This window comes from Monodelphis domestica, chromosome 1 (genome assembly GCF_027887165.1).
Source record: "Monodelphis domestica isolate mMonDom1 chromosome 1, mMonDom1.pri, whole genome shotgun sequence".
In the NCBI taxonomy this organism is placed as follows: domain Eukaryota; kingdom Metazoa; phylum Chordata; class Mammalia; order Didelphimorphia; family Didelphidae; genus Monodelphis; species Monodelphis domestica.
The window spans coordinates 695,014,806-695,033,273 of NC_077227.1; the positions used below are offsets into that span (position 1 = coordinate 695,014,806).

General features: G+C 38.9%; 1 long non-coding RNA gene across 1 annotated transcript; it reads right to left on the reverse strand.

Moving 5' to 3' along the window:
* Positions 1-899: 899 nt before the first annotated feature.
* Positions 900-18,156, reverse strand: LOC107650584 (uncharacterized). Its single transcript, XR_001626130.2, has 3 exons — positions 17,895-18,156; positions 13,182-13,340; positions 900-2,551 (listed from the first exon to the last, which is right to left on the reverse strand). It is a non-coding gene; the product is annotated as an uncharacterized LOC107650584 (long non-coding RNA).
* Between the last annotated feature and the right edge of the window lie 312 nt (positions 18,157-18,468).

The window sequence follows — 18,468 nt, forward strand, 5'->3', positions numbered from 1 at the left end:
ATCAGATGTTACAAAAGGAATAATGGGCAGGGAAGAATGGGAAAAGGAAAGTGGGAAAAGGGGGTCCCTGTCCCTATCTAAACCCTTTCCCCTCCCTCCTTGAGTTTGGGGGGAACTCAGGCCTTGGCAGCCTGCGCCCCCTGAGAGAAAGTCAGTTTGACTCAGCCCTGGGCAACAGGAGCTGAGGTAAAGTCTGTTCGGGTTTCTCTTCAGAAAGTCCCTTCAATTGGGAAGTATTGGAGGGAAAGATTTCCAGTCACCAGCAGGAAAAGTGGGTAACTCTCAGGAGAAAGCCTTTATTAACCTCTCCTGACTGAAAGCCTCACTGCTCTCTCCTCCAGCTAGAGTTTTCTCCCCTCAGGATTCCACTCCTGGGGCCCCTCCCCTGTTGGGGTGACCAATTTCATATACTCTTCAGTCTGGCTCTTTTTCCTAGTGCCAGCCTCTGTCACACTTCTCAAGAATCTTTTTCAACCTCTGTAAGAAAAAGGTAATCATGCTTTTCTCAAGAAAAAAGATCCCTCTATTTTCTTTCTCCCTCTCTGCTCCAGCATCTCTCAAGTCATTACTCTTAAGAGACTCTCTTCATATTGACTCCTTAGGGAATAGTAGTTAAAACTCTTAATTTTTGAGGGCAGTTGGTGGCTCAATGGATTGAGAACCAGGCTTAGACATGGGAGGTCTTAGGTTCAAATCTGGCCTTAGACATTTCCCAGCTATGTGACCCTGGGCAAATCACTTAACCCCCATTGCCTTGCCCTTACCACTCTTCTACCTTAGAAACAATATACATTATTGATTCTAAGATGGAAGGTAAGGGTTAAAAATTAAAAAAAAAAACTCTTAGTTTTTCCTCAAATACTTATTAGATGTATGACCCTATCATTCAGTCACTAAACAAGTTCAAATCACTCAACCTGCCAACCCTTAGGGGAAAAAAAAATTTTTTTTTAACTCAGTTCTTGTGAAACAGATGCTACAAAGAAAAATAGTAGTCAATACACCTAGTGCAAGGACTGTTGTCTGATAATGTATACAACTTTCTGGCCTAGTAGTTGCTTGCTTCTCTATTATGGGGAAAGTGATAAATTTCCTTTTCTATTGTCTAGTACCATTGCTGTTTTTGTTTTTTGTTTTTTAGTTACTATTATATACCAGGCTTTTGGCTGCCTTTAAACTATATTTTTGTTTATATTATGGTAGACAGAAAAGTGAATGGAGGGACTGAGACAAATAGAATTTATGTATATATAGAGAGACAGAGAGATGGTGTGAAAGGGAATTTAAACTCCCTTTGTTCTTTTTTAACTTATTCAATCAGGAACTTGGACTCTGTTTTAATTTAATTAATCAATGAGCTGGAGGTCTTTTTACCATTGAAATGTGCAGAGATAGACCAGCTTACATTGAAAGGAAGTAGAAACCAGAGAGACAGGAAGTGATGTAGGAAAAGGGCTTATAAAGGCAACTGGAGACCTGAACATTCATTCTGCATTGGAGATTCTGTGTTGGTGATTCCCCACTGATTCTTCTGTGTTGGTGGCTCTGGCTGAAAGAGGGATTCTATGTTGGTGGCTCTTGCTGAAGGAAGAAGTATTTTGTGTTGGGGACTCAGCCTGAAGGGAGATTCTTACTCTGGGGACTCATGCTGAAGAGACTGCTGAGACTCCTGGCTGGAGATCAGGACCTGATTGAGCTTTTTGTCAGGGGATGATCTGGATTTCATTGGATCAGTATTAAGGGTTGGCTAGACAACTCGTTACCTCTTTCCTACATTTCCCTTCTCTTTACTATCTCGACTTTGCTGTAATAAAGCTACTAAAGCTACTAACAGACTCATAGTTTAAAATTTAATTATTATATATGGAAACCACTACTTTTTTAACTCTTACAATTCAACAAAACCTTTTTAACTATTACGATAGATAGACAGAAAGATAGACACACAGATAGATAGATAGATAGATAGATAGATAGATAGATAGATAGATAGATAGATAGATAGATAGATGGATGGATAGATGGAGAGAGAGACAGAAAGACAGAGAGACAGAGAGAGAGAGAAAGAGAAAGAGAAAGAGAGACAGAGACAGAGAGAGAGAAAGAGAAAGAGAGACAGAGACAGAGAGAGACAGAGAGAGAGATTGAGAGAAAGAAACAGATGGGATTTTAGCTGAAAAGGAAGCCAGGAGGCAGGGGTAAGGAATAAGAGAGTTCCAGGCATGAAGTTCACAGCCAGTGAAAATGCCCAGTTTGGAGATGGAGTATCGTGTGTAAGAAACACATACTTATTAAGCCTCTACTATATACCATATTATGTGTATCATATGTTAAGCTCTGAACTATACAATAAGCCAGTTACTTACTGGTTAAGCAGGGAGCTTAGGGAATTGAGTGAGAGCTCCTGGCCTGATTTACTGGCCTGGGCTGAGTTCATGATAAACTCTGGGTTCCTCTTCACAAAAGGCCTGGCAGGGGATTCCCTGAAAGAACCCTCGCTGTTGTCTTGGACCTGGGGCTAAGTCAGTGATCAGCTTCAGGAGTCGCTGAGCTGAAAAAAATGAATCGTAAACATGGAAAATATTTAAAAATAAAAATTAATTTTAAAAAAGGGGGTCCCCAAGCTTCTGGCCTAGTTCAGAAATCTGGTTGCTGTGTCCACTCTTCATCCACAGTTTCTGTTCTGATCACTTCCCTATAGGTAAAATTTTGCCGGTGGGCTAGAAGGAGGATACTTTTTTCTATGAAAACTGTAATTTCTCCTTTGATCTTTTCATTACTTAGTCCTCAGCTTTCGTCTAAATCATCATTGGAATGGTTGCAGGAGGAGCTAGACTATATTGCTTTTCCCTTTGGCTCCACCTTGCCATTCCTCTTCAATCTCTTTTACTGAATCTTCTACCAACTACACACAAATTTCCCCAAGGATCTGGCCTGGCCTTTCATCCCCACCCCCCCCACCCCAACTCCTCCCTTCTCTCTCAATACTATCAAATGTAAATGGCAGACAGGCAGCTTCTCCTACCAGGATACAAGAAACAGCCAAGGGAGAAGAGTCCTGATGCATCTCTGCGGACAAAATCTTGCCTGTCTCCTCACCTCCAGCTTTAGCCTGTTAACACACCTGGGAAATCCAGTTCCCTATGAGCTTCCTGTGAATTTATGTGAGTTCCCTCGTGGCAGCCCTTCAAATTCCCTGAGAGAAGATATGTTGCAAACCCTTCTATAATGTATTTGTGGTTGGGGTTTGGGGGGAATCCATCTTTTTTTTTTTTGCCAATTCCACATAATAACACATTTCCACATAAGTTTTCTGAAGTTATATGATCAAACTTGTCTCCCTCCCTCCCTTCCTTCCTCACTCCTGGAGCTGGCAAGTGATTCTATCTGGGTTATACAGATATTATCACACAAAACCTATCCCCATGTTGTCCTTTTTTGTAAGAGAATGATCATTTAAAACCAAAACCCCAAAACATAAACCCAAATAAAGAAGTGAAAAATTGCCTAGCCCTTACCACTCTTCTGCCTTGGAACCAATACAGAGTATTGATTCTAAGACAGAAGGTAAGAGGAAAAAAAGAGCTGGAGAAGGAAATAGTGTTCCACCCCAGATTCTTTGCCAGAAAAACCCCAGATGGAATCACAGTCAAACAAGAGTGAAATAACTGAATAACAACAATAGAAGGATGGTTCCCCAAGCAAGGGAAAGTGATTTCCCTACCTTCCTCCTGTCATCTGTTTCAGCCAGACCACAAACTGGAATATTACTGTGTAAGCTCTGGCTTCCCTAATATTTAGGAAGGTCATTGATAAGGCAGTGTGAATCCAAGGGAGGGTGACCAGATATTCTGGCAACTGGAAATCATGCATGCAAAGATCAGTTAAAGAAATCAAGTGCATAGCTTGCCAAAGGAGAGAAGGTAGAGGGATGGGTGATATCTCCATCTTATTGTTGGCTAATTACTCAATCAATCAGTGGTGCTTAATTAAACACATAATATGTTCCAGCCCTGTGCTAAACCTGGGGAGAGAAAGAATGATAATTGGTTTTGTGTTGTTTCTCCTTTTAGACTGTGAGCTTCCTGAGGGCAGGAACTTGGATAGAGTACTGGCCTGTAATTAGGAAGACCTATGAAAAAATACATTTTAATGAAATATTAAAATTATGGATCTCTCAGTTTGTTGTACCTTCACCCTACACTTGGGAATTTGACTACTTTTGGCTGATGAATCTCGTCCATATGACTCAGAGAATTGACTGTTTCGTAGCTATATGGTTTATTAAACCACAGTTTAATAATGTATTTATAATAAGAAAAATCATTATTAATTATTTTTTTATTCCATTACAATTTAAAGTACAGAGAAGTGACTCACTCTAAAGAATCTGCTTTGCTTATTTATCTTCTATTGGTCCATTGGACCACAATCTCCATAGTGAAGGAATGGGGAGAAGGAATAATGTCATGGGTACCCATCAGAATTCCTTCTATAAACAATTGGCAGAAACAAAGGAGAGAGCTAGGAGTTTGTCTCTGTTTCCTAGACTGACCTTGATAATAGTTGAGGTTTCAGAGCACCTACCAGTCTGGGTTCTCCTCACACCCTAGTTTTACATGGCCTCCTTGGTCTTTGGCCATTTGCTTTGTCATTTCTCTGACCATAACAGTATTCCATCACATTCACATCCCATTATTTTTTCAACCATTCCCCAGTTGGTGAGAACCTGTCTAGTTTCTAGTTCTTTGATACCACAAAAATGACTGCTGTATATATTTTTGTAATCTTCATCATTTGTTCTTTCTTTGATCTCTATGAGGTAAAGGACTACTAGTCATAGTCCTGGTATATAGGATATGCTCAGTTTAATTAACCTTCTGGGGTATAGTCCCAAATGGTTCTCCAGAATGGTTATATCATTTAACTTCTCCAAAAACAGTGCATTCATGTACATGTTTTCTCACAGTTCTTCCAACATTTGTCATTTTCCATTTTTGGCAACTTTACTAATCTAATCGCTATGAGGTGGAAATATAGAGTTTATTTTTTAATTAATTATTTGGAGATTTTTTTTCACCAAATGGCTACTGGTATCGTGGATTTCTACTTCTAAATATGACCTTTTTATATTCTTTGAGAATTTGTCAATTTGGAAGTGGTTTTTACACTTATAAATTTGAACCATTTCCCATTATATCTTAGAAAAGATAGTTTTATCAGAGAAATTTGCTGCAGAGAATTCCCTTCACACACTGACCCATTTCCCTTCTAATTTCACTTGCATTGCTTTTGTTTGTATAAAGACTTGGTTTCATTTATGTAATCAAAATGGTCTGTTCCTTTCTGTCATTGTCTATATACCTTGTTTGGTTATGAATTCTTCTCCTATTCCTAAATCTGGAAGATAATTTCTTCCCTGGTCCTCTTAATTAGTTTATGCTAGCATATTCTCTAAGTCAAATACTCATTTGGAGCTTCTCTTGATAAAATTTGTGACATGCCAGGCTATACCTTGTTGCTGCCAGATTGTTTTCCAGTTTGCCCAGCATTTTTTGTCAAAGGATGAATTCTTATCCAAAATGTTTGATCTTTGGGTTTATGAACTATTATACTTCTCTGCTAGTTTGTTTTCATGTATTTTGTACCTAATGTGTTTCACTGATCAATTTGTCTCTTTTCAACTAGTACCAAACTGTTTGGATAATTGTAGCTTTGTAGTACAGTTTGAGTTTGCAAACTCCCTGACTCTATTCCTCACCTTTTTCACTGATGCCTCTGAAATTCTTGACCTTCACTTCTTCCATCTGAATGCTGTGACTTTTAAAAACTAGTTTAATAAAGTAATCCTTTCATAGTTTTATTGGCATAAAACTGAATAAGTAAATCAGTTCTGGTGTTATTGTTCTCTTTATTATATTGGCTGAGTATATCAATGAGCAGTAAAGCGATCTCCAACTCTTTAGATCAGTTTTTATCTGTGTGAAGAGTTTTGTAATTGTGTTCATTTGATTCTTGTATGTCTATAGAATCCCATGTATTTTAAATTGATTGTACTTATTGTGGACAGAATTTCTTTCCTATCTCTTCTTTCTCAATTTTATTAGGATTATAGAGAAATATTCTATGATATATGTGGTTTTATTTTATATCCTTCAACTATGGTGAAGTGGTTAATTTATTCAAGTAGTATTTAGTTGTCTCCCTTGGGTTCTCTACATAAGTCATCATGTCTTCTATACAGAGGAATAATTTTGTTTCCCCTTTTCCTATGCATATTCCCTCCATGTCTTTTTCTTGTTATATTGTTGGACTCAGGTTTCTTCTCAACTGAGCTATATTCTTCCATTTTGTGGGTTAGTTTATCCCGTTTACATTTACTTTTTTGATATATAAATGTGAATTTCTCTTGATTCTATTCACTTATACTTTTCCTTTTCTTCACTTTACATCTTTTCTTTGTAAAAAAAAAAAGAATAAAAGAACATGTTTCAGAGAGGGGATTTCTTTTAGCCTGAGAGCTCTCAATTTGAAATAAATTGCTTCTTCCTCCCCTCCCCCCAACCATCTTTTCTTTCTCTATTCCAGAGATTTTATGTGGCACTGTGAAATGAGAACTGTGTATAGAGTCAGGACAACCTAACTTTATATATGGCCCCAGGTCCTTAGGAGTTGTATGATCCTGGTCAAGTCACTTAAACCGTTTTTTACTATTTATTCATCTATTAAATGAGTTGGAGGAGGAAATAGGAAACCACTTCACTATCTCTGCCAAGAAAACCTCAAATGAAGTCTCAAAGGGTCTGTCAAAACTGAACAATAAGCACAACTACAACAAATTTTTTTCCTTCTTTTTAAGCTATCCTTGACATCCACCATCAATGTTTAGAGTTTGTTTTGTTTGAGACTGACCCTCCCTTTCATCTATTCTCTTCCATATTCTCCTCCTTCCTTTTCCTACCTTGGTCTTTTCTATTTGTTGAATAAAATGTTTCTCTGTAAATTCCATGAGGGCAGGGATCTTATATCTAAGCCTTATGTCTTCTCCTGGGCTTTTCACAATTCTATTCATACCCTATTTGTTTCACAAAAAGTTTTTGAATTCTGGGATAGTCTCATGAAGTTAAGTCTCATGGAGAGTGTCTCGTGAAGAGTGTCTCCTGGAGATAGTCTTCGGGGAACTTCACCAGAGACTTCAGTGTGGATTATGACTTCAACTTAGACTCTGACTCCTGGACTACTTCATTAGGTGAATGAAAAAGCTGACTCCCTTCCTAGTTTCCTAAGAGACTAGCTTCCATCTTGGAGGAGGTTTCATGGTTACTCACTATAGGCCCACCTGGATGGGGACCAGTATAGGTATTTTCTCTAACTTCTTTCACATTTCTCTACTTTATTGTTTCCCCTCTATTTTGGTAAATAAGCTTCTGGCTTGAGATATAATAATTTTGGCAACCACATTATTTCATATAATTTAAGTCCAACCATTAAATTTAACATTTAAAACCTGGTGCCAGGGTTTGTTCCTTAAAGAAGAAGGCATCCTATGTGCTGCTATTCATCCTGGCTGGGTTCAGACAGATATGGGCAATAGTGGATCATTGAAGGTATGCCTCCTTCCTGCAACTCCCTCTGTTTGGGCCCAAGATTCAGATAGTATTGATGTATTATGACCTAGTCTTTGTTTGGGAGGATACCATAGGGCAGGAACTTGGGATGAAGGCACAGGGAGTCAGTTAGTATAGGCTTGATTGTCATAAATGGCTTTGGAGTGGGAGGAGAAAGTGAGCCCTTGATGGAGAACATTCTGTGTTAATTTCCTGGGATGATGGAGAAGGAATCAGATATGGTCTGATCTCCAGGAGTGGTAGAAGAAGATGATCTCAAATAGGAAACACAAGCAAATTGTATTAGCATCTAGATGGATATTTCCACTGTTTGTCTGTTTCTTTCTTTTTAAATCTTTACCTTCTTCCAACTGGTCCTGGGATCAGTTCTAAGGCATAAGAGCAGGTAAAGGCTAGGTAAATGGGATTAAGTGACTTGCCTAGGGTTAAACAGCTAGGAAATGTGTGAGACCAGATCTGAAGGCAGGGCCTCCCATCTCCAGGCCTGGCTCTCTATCCCTGAACCTCTGAGCTGCCCTTCAGGTTGTTTGAATTGGAACTATTCCTTCTTATTTGCTCCTTCCTTCCAACACCATCCATATGGGCCATGACTTGTGTCAGGTTCCAGAGGCTACTGAATCACAGAATTTGTCACTGACTGGCAATCCTTCCACTGTCCCTCTGGGAACTGGGAACTCACTCCCTTCTTTCTGAGTCACTTATTCACTGCATCCAGATGTTCTCCTAGCTTGTTCACTCTCCTCCTGGCCCTCCTTAACCTGCTGTGTGTTCTTCAGGCTTCTTTGAAGAAAGAAGAATCTGTGCAAGGAGTGCTGAAGGTCCTTTCTACACTTTCAGGGAAGGATTCAGGATATTTCTTTGACTGGGAAGGAAAGGAGTTGTGTTTGTGAAGTTACATCACGCTGGAAGGTGGTGATGGAGATGGATTACCTTTTTTAGAGAACATACAGGAAGACAATGTCATTGGATCAAAGAATGTGTGCTTGTGGGGGCAGCTGGGTGGCTCAGTGGATTGAGAGTCAGGCCTAGAGACGGGAGGTCCTGGGTTCAAATCTGACCTCAGACACTTCCCAGCTGTGTGACCCTGGGCAAGTCACTTGACCCTCATTGCCTAGCCCTTACCACTCTTCTGCCTTGGAGCCACTACACAGTATTGACTCCAAGACGGAAGGTAAGGGTTTAAAAAAAAAAAGAATGTGTGCTTGTTCAGGAGTAAGATGGAAGATGGCTGGAAAGGGAGGAGGGGGCCAGGTTATGAAAATTTGGAATGTCAAACAGAGCACTTTGCATTTGATCCAGGAAGTAAAAGAAAGCCACTGGAGTTTATGGAGCAGGAGAGTGCCATAGTTAGACTTGGACTTTAGGAAATCAGTTTGGTGGCTGAATAGAGGATAGACTAGGGCAGAGACCTGGGGCAGAAAGAACCACCAACAGGACACTACAATTAGGAGATGGGAAACTGTATCAGAGGGGTAGCAATATCGGAGGAAAGAAAGGGAGTGCATTTGATAGATGATGCAGAGGTGAAATCAATGGGTCTTGCAAATAGATTGAATATGGTGGGAGCTGGTGGGAAGAAATAGTGTAAAATCCAGGAAAACTCTTACTTTGTGAGGATGAGAAATTAGGAAGGTTTGGTGTTTCTCTCTACAGTAATAAAAAAGGAAGAAAGTGAGGAGGGTTGAGGGAGAAAGATAATGAGTCCTGTTTTGGGTATACTGAGGTTTGTCTTTAAAGCATCTACTCTAATAGCATAGTGTGTTTACTGGATATCCAGTTCCAGATGTCTGAAGGCAGGTGGACAAGTGGAACTGGAGTTCATCAGAGAGTCTGGGGCAGGAGAGGTCCATTTGAGAATCCCCAGCTTGAGATGGCAATGAAATCCATGGGAGCTAATGAGGACACTGAGGGAAATGCTGGAGGGAGGAGAGCCCAAGAAAGAACCCTGAGGGATAGCTATGGATAGAAGGTGTGATCTGCAAGAAGAACCAGCAATGGACAGTGGTCAGTCAGACAGGCAGAGGATGCAGTGGTGTCCTGAAATCCTGGAGACAAGAGAGTATCCAGGAGGAGAGAGTTCTCAATAGTGTCAGAAGCCGCACAGAGATCAAGGTCAATGAAGATACAGAAAAGGCCATTGGATTTGGCCACTGAAAGATCATTAGGAACTATGGAAAGAGAAATTTAGGTGGAATGAGAAGCCCAGAAGCCAGATGGTAAAGGGTTAAGAAGAGAGTGAGAAGAATGAAAGTGGAATTACATATAAAAAAATAGCTTTTTAAAAAAGGTTATATGCCAAAGGCAAAAGAGATAATTAGATAATAGAGATGCTTCAAGATGAAAAAAGTTAGGGAAACTCTGAACCCCTTTTTAGTGACTGTAAGTCAAGAAGTCATTGCCCAGTTACCTATATGCTGGATGGTCATCATAAGTTAAAATGAGTCTCTCCTGAAGGAAACCCAGCCCTCAGACAGGAAGAGAGGTCAAAAGAAAAGGCAAGACCTGTGTTCTCCCATACTTGACTAAGGCTATGGGAAACTTTGAAGTCATAGCCCTGAGCATTGAAAAGACTTCTAACTATTGGAAGGTCAAAATCTAACTATCTGAAAGAGCATAGCAGGAACCCAGCTGAGGATTGTAGCTCATCCTGAACCTAGAGGTGACAGAGACTACAGTTTCTCCCTGAGGAGCAAGCCCACCAAGTCTGACAGATAAGACTAGAGTCTGTCTTATACAGAGGTATTGGGTGACTCCTGTTTTAAGGGAAATTATACCCAAAACCTGAGAGTGTCTCTCCTTGTGGGGATCCAAACCATCAGTGCAAGAATACCTTGAATGAAATAGCCCCAAGGAAGTATTACATATAAAAGTAGGCCTTTGGACTAGATGCTTTCTGGAGTCCTTCCACTATAAGCACTTTCAGGGCAGGGACAGCCTTTGCCTCTTCTTGTATCTCTTGGCACATATGTTATGGGGAATATTGATCCTGATATAAATTGTTGTTGATAGGTATGGATAGACTATTAGGTTTAAGGAGATTCTGTTGAGAACTAGATTGGACAGGCAGCTGATAAATTCTGCTGGAGATTAGTTAAGAAAAACTATCACTACTAAGGATAATGTCAAGGAAAGGATAATGAAATGAGAATTTTTAGGAGAGGTATTTCCCTATAGCTAAAGGTTTCTAAACTAAATCCCCAAAACCCAAAATCTTTCTCGCAAGAGAAGTCTTCATAATCACCAGGGGTGATTCTCCTTAAGACTACACTTCACTATCTAACTAATCCCCCAAACTGACTATATATCTACCCTAAAACCAATATATAAGCTAATAATTAAATTCCTTTCCTTACAATTTGTCTCCAAGATTCAATGTGACTCCTTCTGTCTCTTCAGCTGTTAAGAATTCAGCTACTGAGAAGTTTACAGAAGCCACTCTCTGGTTACCCCTGTTCACTCCTGTTGCTCCCCTGTCTTCTCACAGGAAAGAGCCAAGTCAGTCTCTCTCACAGATGATCTGCTTTCAATCTTCCTCCAAATCTCCCAAGTATTTTCCCAAGCTAACTGTCACTAACTCTTCTAAGATTTCCAGAGGAAAAGTCAAACATCCACTCTCTAAGCAACCAACCCAAAGAGTATACAGTAATTCCTTACTGCCCCTCCAAGGGGAAACTGGGAATCCTTTCCCATGATCTCTTGAGGATTCCACTGTCTGAATTAAAGGGTCCTTGTACTACTCAAAATCATCTATCCATCCCTATTCTTATTCCTAGTTATTTGAATCTCTAATTACTTAGCTAATTAATAAATAACTTATAACACATAGTAGGCACTGAATAAATGTCTAATGGTTGAATGAAATGTTTCTACCTTTAAATCTATGACCACAGACCTATCCAAGAGGTTAGGGGACCCTGGTATTCAGAAATCATAGGAACCTCAAAAAAACACAGAAGACAACTCAGGAATGGGCAGAAAAAGCTTTCCCATCCCCTCTAGAAAACTTTCTCCCAAAGTATCAAAGTTATATTCTCATCATAGATTTGGGCTACAATGAGCAGCATGGAAAAATTGTTTGTCAACTGCCTTTCAAAAGGAAAAAGAACAAATGTAATATTTTAAAATTTCAACTACATGATTAACACCCTTTCCATCACTTTTCAAAGTCTAGACCATCAACATCAGCCCTTGGAGACAAGTAGGAAGAATGAGAACAGATTAGGGAGGCAATTAAATAAACTTATTGGAAACAGGAACTGAAGGAATAGGACAACCAAGATAAGGAAATCAATCCTGGGCTGTTGAAGGAGATGCAGGAGGGAAAACTAGAGTCAGATCTCCATCACCACCTTCCAGCTTAATGTAACTTCACCAACACAACTCCTTTCCTTCCCAGTCAAAGAAATATCCTGAATCCTTCCCTGAAAGTATAGAAAGGACCTTCAGCACTCCTTGCACAGATTCTTCTTTCTTCAAAGAAGCCTGAAGAACACACAGCAGGTTAAGGAGGGCCAAGAGGAGAGTGAACAAGCTAGGAGAACATCTGGATGCAGTGCAAGATGTAACAGGAAATAAATGACTCAGAAAGAAGGGAGTGAGTTCCCAGTTCCCAGAGGGACAGTGGAAGGATTGCCAGTCAGTGACAAATTCTGTGATTCAGTAGCCTCTGGAACCTGACACAAGTCATGGCCCATATGGATGGTGTTGGAAGGAAGGAGCAAATAAGAAGGAATAGTTCCAATTCAAACAACCTGAAGGGCAGCTCAGAGGTTCAGGGATAGAGAGCCAGGCCTGGAGATGGGAGGCCCTGCCTTCAGATCTGGTCTCACACATTTCCTAGCTGTTTAACCCTAGGCAAGTCACTTAATCCCATTTACCTAGCCTTTACCTGCTCTTATGCCTTAGAACTGATCCCAGGACCAGTTGGAAGAAGGTAAAGATTTAAAAAGAAAGAAACAGACAAACAGTGGAAATATCCATCTAGATGCTAATACAATTTGCTTGTGTTTCCTATTTGAGATCATCTTCTTCTACCACTCCTGGAGATCAGACCATATCTGATTCCTTCTCCATCATCCCAGGAAATTAACACAGAATGTTCTCCATCAAGGGCTCACTTTCTCCTCCCACTCCAAAGCCATTTATGACAATCAAGCCTATACTAACTGACTCCCTGTGCCTTCATCCCAAGTTCCTGCCCTATGGTATCCTCCCAAACAAAGACTAGGTCATAATACATCAATGCTATCTGAATCTTGGGCCCAAACAGAGGGAGTTGCAGGAAGGAGGCATACCTTCAATGATCCACTATTGCCCATATCTGTCTGAACCCAGCCAGGATGAATAGCAGCACATAGGATGCCTTCTTCTTTAAGGAACAAACCCTGGCACTGAGTGAGCATGTTCAGGGCAGCCTAGTGGCAGGAAATAAGGCACACAGGGAAGAAGAGGGCACAGATCAGCTGTGCTAATGAAGGACTATAGCACCATTATTCTCTCACCATCCACCTCAAACTTCCTTCCTTCTTCCCACCCAATATCCCATATCCATACCTTACTACAGCGATATGACAAAATATGATACAAATGCCAAGCAAAAACTTCTTTGATGGAGCCTCCAAGAGAAGAAATGTTGATGATAGCAGCCCGGTTACAACTGAGACTATCCTGAGGACCCATTTGGGCTGCCTTCTTCAACAAGGGAAGGAATATCTGGTAGGGTTGGAGAAAGACAGGAGAATAATGCCATATATTAGTGTCAGAAATCTAAAACAATAGAGATCCTACATAGCCTCAGCTTTCTTTCCACCTTAATGCAATTCAACTACTTTTTGCGAAACTCATAAGACTATGCATAAAATTGTGAAAAATCCAGGAGACGACATAAGTCTTAGATAGAAGATCTCTGCCCTATTGGAGCTTACACATAAACATTTTATTCAACAAACAAAAAAGATGGAGAGGGGAAAGGAAAGGAGAAGAAAAAGGGAGAGCATAGTTGAAAGGAGGGATCAGTCCCAAACAAAACAAACTCTAACCATTGACAGGGGATGTCAAGGATAGCTTAAAAAGAAAGGAAAAATGGTTATAATTGTTTTTATTGTTCATTTGTGACAGATCCTTTGAGAAGTCATTTGAGATTTTCTTGGCAGAGATAGTAAAGTGGTTTGCTATTTCCTTCCCCAGCCCATTTAATAGATGAGGGAACTAAGGCAAATAGGGTTAAATGACTTGACCAGGATCACACAACTCCTAAAGGTCTGGGACCAAATTTAAACTCATGTCTTCCTGACTTCATACCCAGTGCTCATTCCACAATTCCCATGTAAATCCTCTGGGACAGAGAAAGAGAAGAGTGTTAGGGAAACAGAATCAAATTATTTCAAATTGAGAGCTTTTAGTCTAAACAAAATCCTCTCTCTGAAGAAAAGTAAAAGTATAAGAGAATAGAATCAAGAGAAATTCACATTTAACTATCAAAAAAGCAAATGTAAATGGGATAAACTAACCCACAAAATGAAAGAGTATAGCTCAGTTGAGTAGAAACCTAAATCCAACAATATAACAAGAAAAAGGCATTGAGGGAATAAGCATAGGAAAAGGAGAAACAAAATTATTCCTCTGTATAGAAGACATGATGACTTATGTAGAGAACCCAAGGGAGACAACTAAACACTAAATGAATAAATTAACCACTTCACCATAGTTGAAGGATATAAAATGAAACCACATATATCATAAATATTTCTCTATAGTCATAACAAAATTGAGGTAGAAGAGATAGGAAAGAAATTCTGTTTAAAATAATTACAATCAGTTTAAAATACATGGAACTCTACCTATCAAAACACACAAGGACCAAATGAAAACAATTACAAAATTCTTCAAACAAATAAAGACTAATATAAAGAGTTAGAGATAGATTTATTGCTCATGGATGTACTCAGATGTAAAAAGGAATTCTTTATTCCTTTTTTAATTTAATGGGGGACGTGGAGGTCCTCTTACCATTGATATGTGTAGGGATTATCCAGCCCACAATGACAGAAAGTAGGAACTATAGGGACAGGAAGTGAGGTAGAAAGAGGAGATAAAAGGCTTCCGGGGTCAGTTGGTCGGTTTGTCAGTTGCTGACAGTTAGGGCTGGCATTTGCAGGGAAATTGGCTGCTGGGTGTGAGCTGGTCATTGGTGGTTGGTTACTGGTGGTGTGTGTTGGGGATTAGTTGATGGTTGGCATTTAATTGCTATAATATAAAGGTAGACCTGAGCTTATTGAGAGGGCTTTTGGCTTTAGCTTTTAGAGGGATTTTTACCTTTTGGGTTTTGGGCTTTTGGTTTGGGCTGTTAGGTCTTTTTCCTTTCCTTGAACTTTTTGGAAGGTGGCTGTTCTTCAATGACAGACCTAATTGGGGTTGGATTAAACACTGATTGGATTGGTTTTGATTGGGCTGAATTGGGTTGGAACTTTGTAGGGTGATTGTTATTATAGGTAGTTATAGGCAGTTTTAGATAGTTATAGGATAACTGGTATAGACATTAGGAAAATTTCTTTCTTTACTTTTGTTCTTATATTTCCCTTCTTTGCTATATTCATTATACTATATTCTTTTACTATCTCTATTTTAATTAAACTAAATTATTAATTGTTAAAAGCTGCTAGAAGTTTTCTCTGACTTAAAGGGACAATATTAATTCATAACTCTACTATATTCTCATTAAAACTTAAGTAATTAAAAACTGCTCTTATTTTGTTAAAACCCCTATTTTAACCCTTACACAGTCAATATAATAAAGAGAACAATACCAACAAAACTGATTTATGTATTCAGTTTTATGCCAATAAAACTATGAAAGTATTACTTTATAAAGCTATTTTTTTCAAATGACAAAATTCAGATGGAAGAAAAGAAGGGCAAGAATTTCAGAGGCACCAATGAAAAAAGTGAGAAGTAGAGTCAAGGAGTATGCAAACTCAAACTGTACTACAAAGCCATAATTATCCAAACAATTTGGTACTAGTTGAAATGAAATAAGTTGATCAGTGAAACAGATTAGGTACAAAATACATGAAAACAAACTAGCAGAGAAGTATAATAGTTCATAAACCCAAAGATCAAACATATTGGACAAGAATTCATCCTTTGACAAAAAATGTTGGGCAAACTGGAAAACAATCTGGCAGCAACAAGGTATAGCCTGGCATGTCACAAACTTTATCAAGAGAAACTCCAAATAGGTATTTGACTTAGAGAATATGCTAGCATAAACTAATTAAAAGGACCAGGGAAGAAATTATCTTCCAGATTTAGGAATAGGAGAAGAATTCATAACCAAACAAGGTATATAGACAATGACAGAAAGGAACAGACCATTTTGATTACATAAATGAAACCAAGTCTTTATACAGCAATGCGAGTGAAATTAGAAGGGAAGTGGCTCAGTGTGTGAAGGGAATTTTCTGCAGCAAATTTCTCTGATAAAACTATCTTTTCTAAGATGTAATGGGAAATGATTCAAATTTATAAGTGTAAAAACCACTCCCAAATTGACAAATTCTCAAAGAATATAAAAATATCATATTTAGAAGTAGAAATCAATGATACCAGTAGCCATTTGGTGAAAAAAATTCTTCAAATAATTAATAATTTTTTAAAAGCACCCTAAATTTCCACTCATATCTATTGGATTGGCAAAATCACCAAAAACTAGAAAATGACAAATATTGGAAGAACTGTGGGAAAACATGTACATGAATGCACTGTTTTTGGAGAAGTTAATTGATATAACCATTCTGGAAAACCATATAGGACTATGCCCCAGAAGGTATTAAACTGAGCATATCCTATATACCAGGACTATGACTAGTAGTTCTATACATCATGGAATTCAAAGAAAGAATAAAATGATGAGGATTACAAAAATATATACAGCAGTCTTTTTCATGGTGGCAAAGAACTGAAAACTAGACAGGTTCTCACCAACTGGGGAATGGTTGAACTAGTAATGGGATGTGAATGTGATGGAATACTATCATGCTAGGAGAATTGGCAAAGCAAATAACCAAAGAACAAGGGGACCATGAAAAACCATTGTTTAAGGACAGTCCAGACTGGTAGCTGCTCTGAAACCTCAACTACTATCAAGATCAGTCTGAGAAACAGACACAACTCCTAGCTCTCTCCTTTGTTTCTGCCAATTGTTTATAGAAGCAATTCTGATGGATACTCATGACATTATTCCTTCTCCCCATTCCTTCACTATGGAGATTGTGGTCTAATGGACCAATAGAAGACAAATAAGCAAAGCAGATTCTTTAAAGTTAGTTGCTTCCCTGTACTTTAAACTGTAAAACAAATGCTTGATATTTATAAAATGATTTAATTATTATTAATATATTAATTATATTATATAATATATTGTATAATGTATAATAATTAATAAAATGATTATTCTTTTCAATATTAATACATTATTAAACTATAGTTTAATTAGCCATATAGTGACTAAAAGGTCAGTTCTCTGAGTCACATGGATGAGATTCATTAGCCAAAAGTAGCCAGTTTCCCAAGTGTAGGATGAAGATATGACAAAATGAGAGTTCCATAATTTTAATATTTCATGAAAATGTTCACTTTTTTCCATACCCTCAGGTGAATATTAAATTGAAAACAGTACTATCATTGGGTTATCCCTGGGGGCTTCTGGAGAGGTCAAAACGGTATGTATTTGTAAGAGAGTGTCCCCTGGTGGGAGCGGTGGGAATTTTATATCTTTGTGGAAAGTAAGAGCACAGAATACTCTTTGACCATGCAAAAAAGTAGACAGGCTCAATAATCAAGAACTACTATTGAAAACTATACATGTAATTAAAATGTGCTATCACCCACATTTAAATGAAATCCAATGAGGAAAACCAAAAGTTAGAGAAGTTAACTTTTCCCCAGATCAAATTCTTAAAGAGCTGAAACCTGCAACCCTGTGTTTTCTAAACATTATTCTCACTGGGGCCAAGCCAATCAAGATTCACCCCTCTCCCACTATAGCCCTCTAAATACATGAAGGTGTCTGGTTTAATAGGTGTTATTAGGTACTCATTTGGAAATGTGGAGAGCAGCCAGATTGAGAAAAGTCCTGAAAGGGGGCCAGGAACTTGAAAAGTAAGGTCGTGCCCAATTCCCTCAACTCTGGGACTGTGAGAGAAATGGTCACCCATGTCCAGAGGGGACGTGGGGCTCTGCATGGGGCCTGAGCAGGAAAAGCCTCACCTGGCTCATCTTCAAGCTACCAACAACATGAGTTTGGTACAGCTGGAGCATGGATTCCTCTGATTCAGAGAGGAATGGGTGGATAAAGATCCTTCCTGCATTGTTGATGAGTAGGTTCAGCCCCAAGCCCTCCAGCTGGTTCTCGATGGAGACAAAGGCCTCTTGTATGGAAGCACTATTATCTACATCTGTCAAGAAAGAATATTCAATCAAATAGCCAGTATTTCTATAAGCACCATAAGAGGAACTGAGGAATACAAGAACACAGAAGGAAACAATCCCTCTTCTAAAGGAATTCTAAATTCTAAAGGAATTCACATTCTAAAGGAGGAGAGGGAAGAGGAACACAGAGAGATAAACATGCACCACATGTCTATGCATATATGTATTTGTGTGTATGTATATGTATAGAAAATGCCACATGTGCACATTTAGACTCCTCCATCCCAAATTTGCATATGGGCTATTTATGCTCAACCTGTGGCTAAGTCTTCCCACTGAGTATTAGTCTGATCAGTTACAGACACACTGTGCATTGATCCTGACATAGTGATGACATTTTGGTCTTCCTCAA